We start from the raw sequence: 6,000 nt of genomic DNA, 5'->3' as shown, positions 1-6,000 counted from the left end.
CTCATCTTAGTATCCGTCAACAACACTCCAGCTGCTACGAAGTCTTCTCCTCTGTATATCCCACTCGTGGTTATCTCAACATTCTCTTTTAGTTTCGACCATCTCTGATGGCATTCAGGGTCTTCTTCATATGAGGGAACAGCAGCAGTACAATGTAGGTATTCAGACACTTCCCAGTTACCATGCAACGGGGAACAGAGAGATTGCTCTCTCAGCTGTCCCTCAACATGTTGATCATTCAGGTGCCAGGCATAGTAACAGTTCATCAGGCACAGGAATATTCCATTTTCTCTCGATCCCAATGACAACCCTTCTTCAGTGCAGGCAACAGATAAATTCATTTTAAACATTCAAATCTCTTCCTAATAAATTCACTGGGCAGGCAGAGGAGTACAGGAATCTGTGTTTCCATTTACCCTCTCCTCACTCCATGTCCAGGGGAAAAGACAAACAATATTCAGAGGGAATTCTAGACACTCCAACTGTGTGCATTGTTTTCTTCATTAGTTTCTTCTTCTGTTTCCTCTTCATCCTATGGTTGATAGCCCCCTCATCCACCAAATGGGTTGTCCACCTGCACGCCCACAGATGGGGACGGACACTCTTCTTGGCCTTCTCCTACTCCAGGACAATGTGTTGAAAGATGCCCTACCATCCCACAGTTGTATCAGCTCCAGTCTCGCCCTCCGTCAGCTCCAGCAGGGACCCCTCGGCCTCTACCTCTTCCTCTGACTTCCACGGTTGCCGTCATTTTCTCGATATCCTCTTCCTCCTCCCGAGTAGTACATCAGCTGTGCCTTCTTCAGTCTGTCCAATCTAACTTTCCTTTTCCTTCAACTGTCTTTCCGCATGGGAGATATATGGCATTTACGTAAGACAGTGGTTTTGTTTCCCATGCAATACAAGTTGTAGTTACAGCTGTCTTCAGATCTTGTCTCAGTCCTGTCACCAGAGCATGGCACAATAGGCTGCTGTATGAGTCTTGGTCAGGCGTCAGGGCTGAGTGTTGGAGGAAGACTGTCGCTATTATTTCCATGTAGTCACTCAATTTTTCATCAGTTCCCTGTTTGGTGGAATGGATTTTCTGCCAGTCTGTTTATTTGGGGAAAGCAGCCTTTTATAGCAATAAAAACTGTATCCAGCTGGTCACCACGATCAGCAACTGGTACATCGCGGTCCTACATGTGTTTATAGTCCTTCTTTTTCATTTTCAAGCAGCTGTGGAGTTTTTCTTCAATTTCTCTGGTGGTGGGGTTGTACATGGAAATGATTGCTTTCACCTCTTCCTCAAACCTCACAGCATCCTTTGCTGGGTCAATGACATCGCCCACTGTTGCTTTTATTTCGTCAACATCCCACGGTTTCTCCATTTCCAACATCCCACCTACATTGGGGTTGGGGTAACGTATTATTGGAAACTTTCCCTCAAGCTTATTTTGCATGCATTTCGTTGAACTCAAAAGCTCCCAATATTTCTTTGGTTCGACAAATTTGGAGAGACCCACTCGGTGAAACAGGTTCCTAGAGCGGACCACACAAAATATTCTATTACTATAGGTAAGCACTCGGCGTACCGTCTTTACAAGTGGCCACTTGTGTTTGGTGCAGTCCGTTCCAAGAAGCCCATTCACAGCTGCAGATTTCCACCGTCTCTGGTCCCTTTTCGCCACTCCTGGCAAGCTCGCCATTTATGTCATAGAAATATTCAGTCAATCATATTTCACAAATACCGGAGCATTTTGGGGTGTTTTCTTTCTTTCCTGGTCTTTTCTGCTTTGTCCTTCGTTGCTGTCCTCGCTGCTGCTCCTTTTATCTTCGTCTTGGCTACTATCTTCTTCATTAATCCTGCTTCACTCCTTAATTTGCTTCTTGTTTCTCTACATTCTTATTTTCTCTTACATTTCTCCAGTTCTTTTCTGAGCTCTTCAAGCTCCTCTTCTTCTCTCTCCTCCTCTGTTCCTCTCTGCTTGTTCGCTCTGGTCCTTGTTTTTGCTGGTAGCTTTCTGTCTTCAGCACCTTCTGCAGCTCCTCCAACAGCTCCTAATCCCACGGCTCCTCCACCTGGCACAGATCCAACCCGGATACAAGGGGTCCACGTGAAAGGGTTCCCCTCAGAGAAAGGCCAGTCAGGCTTCTTTTTCTCTTCTTCCTCTTTCTTCTCCATTTCCACTTGCTTTACCATCAGTCCTCTTACAGCTTTACCCTCTGCATTTTCTGCTTCTCTCTCCCACTTTCTGAAATCGTCCCACTTCCCTTTGACTTTCTTGTGTTTTCTTTCAAGTTGGCCTCTCACAGACTCCAGTCTTTCTGTGCTCAGCGTCCCATCAAGAGGGAAATGTCCATCTGTTCATTTTGTCCAGTCTTCTGTTTGGTTCAGTACCCCCCTACCAATTTGTTTTGACATGGCACTACACAGGCCTTTTGGTTCCCAGCACGGATCCTCCATCCTACTCTTACTATTTCCTTTCCCATACTTAAACCCTTTGTTGAACTCTTTAGAAAAAAAAACTTCCAGTTTAACACGTCATCCCACACTCACACAACTCTCATATCGGGGTTAAACCCCTGTTCAGTTAATTCAGCACACAATACTCTCGTCCGCATTCACTTAGTACTATTCCCAAACACACTCAGTAATCTCCCTTATTACTTGTCGTTACCTCCTATGCATACATATGTATCTTCTGCGGTTCCTCTACAGTCTCCATAGTTGCCATAGTCTGCACTGTATCTATTGTCCCTGTGCATCTATAGTCCCTGAGCATATATAGTCCCTGAGCATCTATAGTCCCAATAGCATCCATAGTCCCTATAGTTATAGCATTGTGTCACACCCTGATCTGTTTCACCTGTTCCTGTGATTGTCTCCACCCCCTCCAGGTGTTGCTTATTTTCCCCAGTGTATTTATCCATGTGTTTCCTGTCTCTCTGTGCCAGTTCGTCTTGTACGTTAGTCAAGTCAACCAGCGTTTTTTTGCTAGTCTTCCCGGTTTTGACCCCTGCCTGACTGGACTACTTTCCCGCCTGCCCTGACCTTGATTCCGCCTGCCCTTCGGTACCTTTTGGACTCTGAACTGGTTTTGACCCTTTTGCCTGTCCACGACCATTCTCTTGCCTTCCCCTATTGGATTAACAAATATTGTAAGACTCCAACCATCTGCCTCCTGTGTCTGCATCTGGGTCTCGCCTTGTATCATGATACTATGGTCCCTGTAGCATCTATAGACCTTCAGCATCTACAGTCCCTCAGTATCCATAGTATCAATAGTTTGTATAGTCATAAATGCTATAGTCTTGCCGCTTTGAATACATATAGAATAGCACCTTGTGCACCTTATGCTATTCCCAGTGGTTCTCGACAATATAGACACTTCTCATAAACACCTAAAATAACACTTTGTGCTATTATCAGCGGTTCTCAGACCACGTAGACACTTCTTATATAAATGCCTACAGACAATTGTCAGTGGGGCCCCTCCTGCCCTCACTCTAGCCTTCTCCTAGGGCTAGCTCTAGCCTTCTTCTAAGACTAGTGGTACTCTCTTCTACATCTTTATGTTCAGTTTTATTGGTTTTTATCATGTTTATTTAATTCAAATTAATTTAAATTCACTAGACGTGTCCCTCAGAGGTTCGCGGATCAGTTATCTTTCCCCGGGCAGCTCGCAGTAAAAGTCTGGTCTGGCGGATCCACGTCGTCTTTGGTCAGACGGGAATTTCTCTTCCTTCCACTGGAATGCTCCACAGGTGGAGTCACTGATCCAGTTTGTGACGCCAAAATTGTGGTGGAAATACAACCCCAGGTACACAACCCCAAGTCAATCTTAAATGAATCACTCTTAATTATCAGCAAGCTGGAGAGTTACAACAAACTCTTCACACCATACAGGTCTATCAGAAACTCTGCTAGGGCAGTCCCAGCAGTTGTCTTATATACGGCTATACACAGACAAGTTATAATTGCATGATTTAGCATAATTAATTCATCATTACCGGTGACTGACCAATACCTCACGAGGCTTTCTCTCTCCAAGTTGAGACCTTGAAACTGAGATACCTCGGTTGTTCCCATAGCCACATGCTGGGCGTACTGCCATGTTGCCTATCAGTGATATTGAGGAATCCTCCATATATGATCAGTCTGTCACCTGCATGAACCCATCTAATTGGTTATTAGAAAAGTAGCATTGATTTGACACAAGCATAACATTTCTCTCACACTCCCCATGTAACTTAGAATTACTTCACATGTGTGTCTATGTTTGCATGCATGAATATGTGTCAGTTACAATTACCTCTGGCATGTGTGTCTATTGTCTACTTTGCCGGTAATTTTCCTCCGTGCAGCAGTGCTGCCTGGTCCAGGTGTGTCTGTGTTGGTGTACTGAACAGGTGTAGAGCTGCTTCACTCTCAGTACTCTGCTTTACTCCATGTCTATACGGATGCTGATACACTGAGACACGTCTGATTGGACTGGTCCTTTGAATCTGATATCAAGAACCTTATAAAACCTAATAGAGGCCTACACACACACACACACACCTATATTTGTCTGCATCCCTCGCTTCGTCTACCTCCTCTTTTGGTTTTAATTCTTCCACCTCTGTCAGTAATTAATGGGTTGTGTGTGTACAGAGGTGTCATTCAACCCAAACATCTGGGGGGCACAAAGTACGTGGGGATGGCTGGTCCATAGTGGTCCGTTATTTTTCAAACACCTGAAAACTTTTTCTAGAGCCATAATCATTATGCTTAATTCTGTCCAAAAGAAGTATATTTTTCTGCATTAGTTTTACCCCTTTTTTCTCCCCAATTTTGTGGTATCCAATTGTCTCATCACTGCAACTACCGCACAGACTCGGGAGAGGCGAAGGTCGAGAGCCATGCGTCCTCCGAAACACAACCCAACCAAGCCGCACTGCTTCTTGACACAGCGCACATCCAACCCGGAAGCCAGCCGCACTGGAGGAAACCCCGTTCACCTGGCGACCTGGTCAGCGTGCACTGCGCACGGGCCGCCACAGGAGTCGCTAGTGCGCGATGAGACAAGGATATCCCTGCCGGCCAAACCCTCCCTAACCCGGACGACGCTGGGCCAATTGTGCGGCCGGCTGCGACAGAGCCTGGGCTCGAACCCAGAATCTCTTAGACCACTGCGCCACCCGGGAGGCCCTAGTCTTCTGCATTTCTAAGCATACTTCTTGAGCGGTCAGTATCCTCCTAACTGGTGGTAAAAATAAACAATAAAATAGAAATGCTTATCTGCTAAAATCTGGGTAAAAGATTGAAAGGAATGTGAGTCTTATTCAGTACATTTAGTGTAATTGCTTGCTTTACAGAAGTTGGCCAACCTTGCCAGCGGGCAAGTCAGCTAAGATAGTTAGACAAGCTAACTTGCTTGATAGCCTGAAATGGCTTCTTGGTATCTATGAGGTTGGGAACCTATCTGGGCTAAAGCCAACTTCATAAAATTGCTAGGTGGCTAGAAGTATTACAGAGAAAAAATATTAGTTATTTTTATAGGACAAATCTGAAGGAGCACGTGCCCCCTATGTTCACCACACCTCTATGTGTGTATATTACTGGGTCGTGTGAGTATATTACTGGGTCGTGTGTTTATATTACTGGGTCGTGTGTATATTACTGGGCTGTGTGTATATTACTGGGTTGTGTGTGTATATTACTGTGTGTATATTACTGGGTTGTGTGGTGTGTGTATATATTACTGGGTTGTGTGTGTGGGTTGTGTGTATATATTACTGAGTTGTGTGTGTATATTACTGGGTTGTGTGTATATATTACTGTTGTGTGTATATTACTGTTGTGTATATATTACGTGTGTGTGTATATTACTGGGTTGTGTGTTTATATATTACTGTGTGTATATATTACAGGGTTGTGTGTGTATATTACTGGGTTGTGTGTATATATTACTGGGTTGTGTGTATATTACTGTGTATATATTCCTTGTTGTGTATATTACAGGTGTCTATTACTGT

Source organism: Oncorhynchus nerka, linkage group LG17, assembly GCF_034236695.1.
Source record: "Oncorhynchus nerka isolate Pitt River linkage group LG17, Oner_Uvic_2.0, whole genome shotgun sequence".
Classification (NCBI taxonomy): Eukaryota; Metazoa; Chordata; class Actinopteri; order Salmoniformes; family Salmonidae; genus Oncorhynchus; species Oncorhynchus nerka.
The sequence above is the reverse complement of the archived record's forward strand: the minus strand, read 5'-3'. Positions refer to the sequence as shown.